The following is a 10,574-nucleotide window of genomic DNA, read 5'->3' on the forward strand; positions in this document are numbered from 1 at the left end:
ATCGCCAGTAACTAATATATCACCAAGACATTAACGTATAAAACTAGATACATAACATCAGTCCTTTCTTTTAACAAACAAAGACGGATGAAGATCGAGACTGACTACAGAATCTCTAAGCATGGCAAACCAATTCTGTGGCTGTTGCACAGTTGAGAAACCAAGTGAGTACTGTCAGTGCTCTGTTACTCAAAACTCTGAGGTTGAACCATTTAAACCTCCTCAGTCCTCACCAATAGTCACTAAGAAAGGCGTTGTTAAGGTCAAGCTGTCAAATTTGCCACTTACAACAAAGGTTAGTAAGATGTGTGCGGACTACCCTTAGCGACTAACCGGGCCTTACAACAATCAACCGTCCCATCTGGATTTCGCTTTACTTTGGAAGCCATTTGCAATCAGCTGGCTTCTGACCTTGAGGCAGTGGTTCCAACATCCAAGTGCCGTCAGAAATTAAAGCATTATACTCAGTTACAACAGCTTCTCGCCAAATTTCATTACTCTGCGTCTTCAAATGTTGGTGGCATATCGTCACTCACAGTAGTGTGAAAACATTTTGGACCAAAACCCCAGCTTTACTCCTTGTAACCATGAGAAGCGATTTATCATGTAAACTATACAGCACCTTGGGCCTTAAGGATTCCGCCATCAAGCTGAGCTATGAGAAATTTTGGGCCGAAATTGTTGTTCTTTTCAACATCCAGGGATTTCAATCTCAATCTCAATCTCAACTATGACTTTCCAGATATTATGTACTTAAATGCATTTTAATACATTATTTGTAGATTATTGTAATAATAATGATGTCAATTAAATAAAAATTCAATGGACAAAATTAATTTCATAGCAAACAATTGTTGATAAGTTATAACTGCATTAAATGCATTCCAATATAATTAAATAGAATGTAGAAAACAAATTATATACATTATTAAGGGAATTGTTCGAGGCTTTTCTGTATTTAATAATTACATTATATTTTAACTAAATTCAAAATCCAATGAAACTGAGATTTCAAACGAAGGAAAAGATCGGGTAATGTTATTTTATTCCTCCACAAAATCCTTAAGGCATTAAATTTCTTAGCGTTGGACCGTTAGTATTTAGACAAGTACAAGATCCTGTTTTCAAGGTTAGTTCGTGTAAAAACATTCATGTACAATGTAATAGAAAATCCCATTGAAAACAGTAGCCCCAGTGGACATTCCAACAGACAAATATCACCTTTTAGCGTCAACACTCGACCCATTTTCCGCCTCATTTCCAGTTGAAATAAATGGCCGCCATGACTGATGCACACTGATTAGCTTGCAATAAATATTTTTAGAAATTTCAAACAGTTAAATGTCAGGCTCTCGTAGCTCAGTTGGTTAGAGCACCCGTTTAGTAAGCGGGAGGTCTTAAGTTCGACTCTCAACGAGAGCAAGACTTAAAAATTTTTCGCTTCTTTTTTAACAAAAAAAAATGTGTCAAATGCTGAGTCAGCAAGAAAGCCAACAACAGACACTCTACAGATTATCTAGCCCAAAGCAAGCAGACAGCGTGGGACCCATTTTCTTGATGATCGAAATGATCACATGTCCGCCACGCCACAAACCTCGATGTATCTATGCCGTCCATTTTGACTAATTCGGTGGGTTGAGATACAGCGAAATGATCGCAGTTTGTACCCGCATTGTGTTACGTTCGATATCAACCGTCAGATGTTTTTGCAAACATAGCCGATTAATCCATTTCGTAAGCTAAAATGGAAGCGCACAGTCTAAGATGTCTGTGGGTTTCCCATCCATTTCACTTTTGGTTAAAATACTGAAGTCTCCCAAATTAAATTAGATGCTTTTGTTTTTGTCCCTATAGCTCTTATGCCCCTTCAACTTTTTCATAATTGCCTTTTGTGATGTAGGTTATCAAATAGGATTTTTTTTTAAATTTCATTATACGTTTTAATTATATCTTCTCTTTTTGACATAATATTTAGAATTATTTATAACCTCTCTGTAACACCCCTAACCCTTATCCGTCGCCAGAATAGGGTTACGGAGTATTACCGGACTTTTTAGATCAAATACAAACATCTCATATCATTTAACATACATAACAGAAACTATTCATAAATCATTCATATTGTCCTTTGTATGAGCCATTGAGGCCCAAAATATGCGTTAGAAATAAATAGGGACTAAACCGGAAACTCAGAGAATTTTTCGTAAAATTTCAAAAATTTTCTTAGGTGCAGGGGACACACGCCCGTGTAGCTCACACAGCCAAGAGACACGCCCGTGTCTTAGGCCGAGTGGGCATTCGATGTGAGGCACACAGTCGTGTCCCAGCCCGTGTCCATACCCGTGTAACTCTCTGACTTGGGTCACACGGCCAAGCCACACGCCTGTGTGCTAGGTCATGTGATATGAAATTAAGGTGCGGGGGTTACACGGCCATGGCACACGCCCGTGTGCTAGGTCGTGTGAAAATACCTGGACATTCTGTTTCTCAATTTAAAGGATGTAGGGGACACATGGCCAGACCACACACCCATGTGCTAGGCCGTGTGTCACACACAACTGAGACATACGCCCGTGCCTCTACTCGTGTGGACGAAATTAGGCCATTTTAAGGCCATATTTCACACCCATTCTTTATTTCAACCTAAACACCAAATTTCATACTTATAGGCCATAACAAAACTTTCAATACAACCAATTCTTAGCTCTAAAAATGTCATATAATCATATATATCCTAACATTCTAAACTATACATTAATCAATTCATACATTTGATTACCTATATCAACCATGTTTTACCAACTCATTCGTCAACATGCTTAAAAACTATCCATCAATTAGCCACATCTATACATATATCAAGCATGATAAAACTATATATATATAAGTTGATTTGAAATATAAACAAAATGTAATTATTAACATTTATACAATTCAATCCAACCCTATATATGCCATATAAATCATAATGTACATTGCAAAAACTATCGGAATGAGCTGAATAGTGTGACTTGATGTGCTGATCCGATCTCCCGACCTCACGATAATATACAAGGACATTAAATAACACAAGTAATGAAGCTTAGTAAGTTCGATGGTTAAAAGTAAATCTTACCAAACCTACTATAACAAATCAATTAAGTAAATCATTCAATGTACACTTCCTGCCACATCACAACATCAATTGATCATTTTACTTATTTCAGATCAATACCAATAATAACCATAAGTCTTCCAATATAAAATTCATATGTCACTTACTAAGTTTTACTGAATTGGAGAATCGCTTACGAATATGAGTACATCGTTTTCAAAAGCCCGAAGGCTGAACTGAAGCTCATGAGAGCTAAACGGAAACTCGTAAGAGTTGAATGGAAGCTCGTAAGAGCTGAACGGAAACCCATAAGGGTTAAACAGAAGCTCAATAGAGCTGAACGGAAACTCATATGAGTTAAACAGAAGCTCGTAAGAGCTAAACGGAAAGTAAACACGAAAGTTCGCAACAAATGCTGAACTTTGGTTTATTTGGGTAATTTGCCGTTAATTCTTCCTTTGCTATCGTTCGCCACACAACGATTGTACTTAATCCCGCGTTCCATTTAAATCCGGATATTCACTTCAAATTTATAATTTAACAATATTCCATTTTTCAATAATATACTAAATACATAATATCATTCATCAATTCAATATAAGTATTAAAATTTAACCATAAGAACTTACCTGGGTTAAATTGTAATATTTGTAGAAGTTTAGGGACTATTCTGTTAATTTCCTTTTTTTCACGAGTATCTATGGGCTTCTGAAATATAAAATTATTCATTCATTAATGTATATTTCAGTTCTAATTCACTTCACAATTAATAACCCTCAATTTTTAAAATTACACAATTACCTTAACTTTTACAATTTTTGTAATTTAGTCCCTTACTAAGTAGTCTATCAAATGAACTGATTTTTCTCAATTGACAATTTATCTAAATATTCTAGGCTATCATACAACCCTTGGTAAACAGAATTTAATACCAAACCCTAATATTTAATCTTTTCACAATTTAGTCCTAAAATCAATATCTATCAAAATTATTATGTAAAATCATCATACAAAAAAATTAAAGCTCTAAATTCATATTATTTCATCAAAAAAATCCAGTATTCATCAATGGTAACTTTCTAAATTTCCAATAAAATCAAAAATTAATGAAATAGTTAGTTGGACCTAATTGTAAAAGTCTCAAAAACATAAAAAAAATTCATGAAAAGGGCAAGAATTGGACTTGCTTGAAAAAAAAATATGAAAAACCAGCTGAAAGGTCCTCTTATGGCGTTTTTGGACTGAAAATTAATGAAGAATTGTCTAGAATTCAATTTGGTCATTTGTTTTTTTTTTAATTTCAACTAATTTACCATTTTGCCCTTAATTCACTTTATTTTATTATTTTTTTCACACTTATGCCGCCTCAGCCCTCCCAAATATGTCTATTTACCCTTTTAGTCCTCCTTCATTTACCACTTGGCTATTTAATCACTATTTCTTTAATTAGCAAATTTTGCATCTTTTTCAATTTAGTCCTTTTTAATTAATCAACTATCAAAACGTTAAAATTTTCTAACGAAACTTTAATACTACCTTAATGACACTTCATAAATATTTGTAAAAATATTTATGGCTTGGTTTATAAAATCGAGGTCTCGATACCTCATTTTCTAAACCATTTAACCTAATAAATCCTTATAAAACACAAATTACTAATTCAAAAAAAATCTTCCTAAAATCACATTTGACTCGTAAATACTAAATAATAAAATTTACGAGCTTACTCATTGGATTTAGTAGTCTTGAACCACTTTTTTCGACACCACTGAAAATCAGCCTGTTACACCTTCCTCAACTCATAAATAAGAGGATAAGGTGCTTCAACACACTTAAACCCACGCCCTCTTATAATGACAACAATGCACATACCATTCGAACTAAGACTCGATCGACATTAACGGATTCTAATATCTAAATTCAAGTATGTTATCTATAAAAATAAAGCATATTCAAATATCTATTATTAAAAAAAATTAAAATGTATTTATATTAAAAAATGTTGTCATAAATATAAGTTTAAAAATGGTATACTTTGAGTTAGGTAAGTATTTTTTTAAGTTTTGAATAACGAGTTTAATTGTTATTGGGTTGGTAATTTAATATAAATATAAATATATATAATAATTATTTAATATATATAATAAATATAATTTTTTATAATATAATATATTCGGGCCAAAAAGTCTTGCTCAAGACTTTACCCAAACCCATTTTTTGGATGGGAACCTTTGAATTTGAACTAGGTCTACACACAAGTGAAGACTATTAAATTTATTTATTACTTTTTGTCGATTAAGTCTTAGCTTGATTGGCATAAGTATTGTTGCAAATGCAAGAGGACGTGGTTGTAGTGCGCTGAGGTAAATTATCCTCCTATTTATGGATTGAAAAAGAATTATAAGTATTGTACGGGGATAATAAGAAAATTGTTTAGTTACAAATGAGTGGTATTGGAATTCAAATTCACATTGCTGCTCATGTGTTGATATTTTTATGCATATTGATTTGTTTTTCATCCCATCAGTTTGGTATGCCTTTCATACAATGTGTATTCAATCAATGCGCTTTTTCATTATTATTACCAATATTTTCATTTTCTGCTTTACTATTTAAATATAATATTCTACCCTCGATGGTTACCGTTTAACTACCAGTTGATTACAGAACAGTGGTGTGTTAAATTTCTATATTTGTCGTTTATTTTGGGGTACAGAATAAAACCTGTTTCCTTTTCATTCTTTATTTCACACGCACCTTCCTATTTTTATTCAACTCTTCATTTTACAATTTATTAATTGCACCTTTTTAACATATTTCTAGTACTACTATTATTATCCATCTGATCAACGGTGATGAATTATTTTGTGGGTAATTTATCAAAAAAGCCTTTTTTTTTAAATTACCGAAATGGGCTGGGTAATTTATTATTTACCAGAATGGGTCATTTCTGGCAAATCGCGTCCACGTCAGCGCGATGTCAGGGGACGTGCCAGGAAATCGCGACCACGTCAACGCGCTCGTGGACACGATTTGTTGCCACGTTAGCAAAGCGCGCTGACATGGCCGCGACTTGCCCAACGCGTGAACAGTGCAACAAATGAAATTTCATGTATATAGTTGCACTAAATTATTTAAATTATTTATAATACCTAAATTATCCCTATTTATTTGTTATATTACATAAAATACTCCTTTGAAAATACAAAACATTATAATAGCTAATTTAAAATTTATTCTCCACAACTAATGAAAATCATTTAAAATACTAAAACTAGATCTATCTGAACAAACTATAAGAAAATCCCTGGAATGCTGTGATTTCTTCGTCTTCAACGAAAGATCTCGAGAACGATCACGGTGAGGAAAGCTTGTGCTTAATGAGGAAGCAAATTTGGACACTCGGAATTATCTAACAATTATGCAGAACAGTAGTCGTCTTTCTTCACAGCTGAAACATCATCCCTAGAGCCGACATTGATGGTTTGTCCCTTGGGCAATGTTGTTTGATCATTCCCTCCTTCGAGTGCTTTTCGACTGATCACATGATGTATTTGAGTTAGTACTTCAGTGAATGCATGATCAACATTTGTAGATTCAAGGGCAGATGTTTTCATAAAGAAGCGCGTACACGTGGGCGCGACTTATCTGTTTACTTTTTTCTCCAAAACCTTAAAAATCCTAAAAACCTTAAAACCCTAAACCCTAAAATCCAAAAACCTACAAGTTAAGAAATCGCGACCACGTCAGCGCGCTTTGCTGATGTGGCAACAAATCGCGTCCACGAGAGGGCGATTTGTTGCCACGTCAGCAAAGCGCTCTGATGTGGCCGCGATTTCCTGGCACGTCCCTTGACATCGCGCTGACGTGGACACGATTTGCCAGAAAATGGCCCATTCTGGTAAATAATAAAATAATGGGCCCATTTCGGTAAATTTATAAAAAAAAAGCTTTTATTGGTAAATTAGCCTTACTTTTTCACATTATAATATCATAACCCCTCAGCTACCCCATTCGTTTCCTACAAATCATACTCTTTTATTATTAAGGTTACAAAAATGAAAACAAAATCTCACTTCTCTGTTATTTGTTTTAACTTATCTTTAGTCCCTGTACTCTTCAATTCTTATAATTTAATCTCTTACTTTTAATTTTAAAAACCTAGTCTTCTATTTGTTTGGTTCTAAAAAAACTAATTGGACCGAACAACCTTGGTTGAACTTCTGTCATTTATGTGTTAGATAAAAATTCTTCAAATAAGTATTGCTATTCAAACCTGATTAAATTAGCCGATCAAAGTAATTGAATCGAAAATCGTTTAATATGTCAGTTTGGATAAAGAAATTGAAACTAACCTCTAAACGAATCACTTAGAATTGATAAAAATAGAAATCGAGTAAAAAAAACTAAGTTATAAAACTTTCATTTAACTTTTACAATTTTTTAATTGTTGTTGTAGAACCGAAAATATTATGCTTTGAATGGTTGGGTTTTTAAACAAGGTAAGCCGAGGGTTTAAATTCTTGAACTTGAAAGAGTACAAGGACTAGAGTAGAGTTAGACCCGTTAAATTTGAACAGTCAAACGAGGTTCTTTTGTCGTTGATTAATTAAAGTTTTTAAATTAAGGGAAAATAATAAGAGATAATAATGAGATACCCTCTCTTATAACACTCCCATATCCTAAAACTCACTTTAGTTCACTTCACTCTTTCACTTCACTCTTTATCAATGGCTACTTTACTCTACAGTTTTCTTCCTTTGCTTGTTCTTTTATTTTTCTCTAATTTTCTGAAATCATTTTCCACTAATGAAACCGTTAAAACCTTCATCTTTCGTGTAGGTTCTCAATCAATTTCGTTTATTTTCCCCACACATTATCATTGGCATACTTCTGAGTTTGCTGAGCCAACTCGAATCCTCCATACCTATGACACCGAAACCCATGCTGCTTCCCTCAGTAACCACCCTTCAGTGCTTACTGTTTTCGAAGATCGCCGCTGACAACTTTACACCACTCGCTCCCCTCAGTTCCTTGGCCTGCAGAACCAACACAGGCTTTGGTCGGATTCTGATTATGGTTTTGACGTTATAACCGGAGTTTTTGACACCGGAGTCTGGCCCGAAAGGCGAAGCTTTGCAGACACGAATCTTGAACCAATTCCTGCCATTGGAAGGGAGTTTGCCAACTTGGAGCTAGATTCATTGCTAAAAACTGTAATTGCAAACTCATTGGAGCAAGATTCTTCTCTAAAGGTCATGAAACGGCGATGAGATAGGGTGGTCCAATCGATAGGATCAACGAAACAGTCGAATTTATATCGTCAATAGATGCTAACGGTCACAGGACCCAAATGGCCTCTACGGCCGCTGGAAGACATGCATTTTGGGCCAGCATGAGAGGTTACACTACCGAAATAGCGAAAGGCATAGCCCCAAAAGTGAGACGCAATTTACAAGATATGCTAGAAAAGCTCAGGTTGTTTCGACTCTGACATTTTAGCCGCTTTCGATGCCGCTGTCAACAATGGCGTCGACGTAATTTCAATTTCTATCGGTGGAGGAGATGAAATATCCACTCCATATTATCTTGACCCATCGCAATCGGAGTATACGGTGTGGTTTCGCGAGTGGTATTTGTTTCATACTTGACTGGAAACAATAGACCTAACTTAATGTACATTACCAATCTTGCTCCCTGGTTGGTCACTGTTAGAGTAGGAACAATCGACCGAAACTCCCACTAATGTTATCCTCGATGATGGGCGGAGGTTAAACGGCGTTTCGTTGTACTCCAGTGAGCAGTTAAAAGGAAAGATGTATCCTTTGGTTTATCTTGGAAATCTGGAGTACTTTCAGCTTCTTTATGCATAGAGAATTCACTTGATCCAAATGTTGTTAAGGGAAAAATTGTAATCTATAATCGAGGGAGTAACCCAAAGGTGGCTAAAGGCATGGTTGTGAAGGAAGTTGGTGGTGTCGGCATGATTCTTGCCAATGGTGCTTCAAATGGTGAAGGTTTGGTCGGCGGTGCCCTTCTTTTACCCGCTTGTTCTCTCGGGTCAGACGAAGGAGATTCCGTGAAATCATATGTTTCATCGTCCCCGAATTTGACAGCTACCATTGATGTTAAGGGTACTATGATCAGCATCAAGCCAACTCTAATTGTGGCTTCCTTTTTGCTAGAGAACCCAATGGGTTAAACCCTGAAATTCTCAAGCCAGATTTGATTGCTCATGGGGTTAACATTTTGGCTGCTTGGACTGATGATGTTGGCCCAACTGGCTTAGACTCTAATCAAAGGAAAACAAAGTTTAACATCCTCTTAGGAACCTCCATGGCTTGCCCTTATGTTAGTGGTACAGCAGCATTGCTGAAATCTGTACACCCTGATTAGAGTCTAGCCGCAATTCGATCTACTATGATGACTATTGCTAGTATAACTGATAATAAGAATCAGCCGATGATTGATGAAGCAACCGGGAAGCTATTAACTTCTTATGATTTTGGTGCTGGGCATCTAAATCTCGATTGAGCAATGGATCCGAGACTCATTTATGACATTACTAACCATGACTATAAAAGCTTCTTGTGTGCTATTGGTTATAATCCTAAGTTAGTACAAGTAGTTACACGGTCTCCGGCAGTTTGTTCTAGAATATGGTGGCCAATAATGTTTCATAGTGGAGGGGGACCTTTTAGCTAGCATTGTGAAGAAACAAAATTGGTGGGTCGACCACATTCAATTTGGAGTCATACATCTAACTATTGTCTAATAAGACGTGTTGAAATGAAAACCTTCTTGGGGTTTGCCTTCATCAGTACCATGAAATAATGCTTATAGAGTAGGCGATTTCTAGTTCAATAAAACTCTAAGTTTTTATGTAATAGATAAAGTACAGAGTAAATAAATATTGGGCCACTTTTCTTTATTTTCTTTTCCTTCTGCTTGGATAGGAAAGCTAAAAAACAGCCATAAATTAAGGGAATTTCTTAGTACTTGTTTGGCATATGAAGAAGCAAACACCCTACACAAATTTAGACTGTGGGTCCTTGTAACACCCCTAACCCTTATCCATCACCAATTTTGGATCATCATCTTGCAACTCTCGTATCCGTTGAAAGAACTAAGGTTTCATTCTCAACTCTGCTACTACAGATTCATCCTTATTAAGAGTTAATTGAGGATAATTCTTCTCATGTGGTTTTAATTATCGAGAAGCATAGGCCACTACTTTTCTTAACTACATCAATACACAACTCAAACCATTCAGAGACGCATCACTATAAACAACACATGGTACACCTGATTCTGGCTGAGTCAAGACCTGAGCTTCTGTTAAAATTTTCTTCAACTGATCAAAACTCTGTTGACACTCATTGGAACAAACAAATTCTATGCTTTTCTGTAGTAATCGGGTTATCGGTGAAGCAATCATTGAAAATTTCTTAACAAATCGGTGGTAATATCCTACTAAACC

At 35.4% G+C, this 10,574-nt stretch overlaps 1 non-coding gene and 1 pseudogene across 1 annotated transcript; both read left to right on the forward strand.

The window, feature by feature from the left end:
• The first annotated feature begins 1,348 nt into the window (after positions 1–1,348).
• Positions 1,349–1,422, forward strand: TRNAT-AGU (transfer RNA threonine (anticodon AGU)). The gene has a single exon. It is a non-coding gene; the product is annotated as a tRNA-Thr (tRNA).
• Positions 1,423–7,824: 6,402 nt separating this feature from the next.
• On the forward strand, positions 7,825–9,799 carry LOC107921559 (subtilisin-like protease SBT1.6; annotated as a pseudogene).
• Positions 9,800–10,574: the final 775 nt, after the last annotated feature.

Source organism: Gossypium hirsutum, chromosome D01 (assembly GCF_007990345.1).
Source record: "Gossypium hirsutum isolate 1008001.06 chromosome D01, Gossypium_hirsutum_v2.1, whole genome shotgun sequence".
NCBI classification, from domain to species: domain Eukaryota; kingdom Viridiplantae; phylum Streptophyta; class Magnoliopsida; order Malvales; family Malvaceae; genus Gossypium; species Gossypium hirsutum.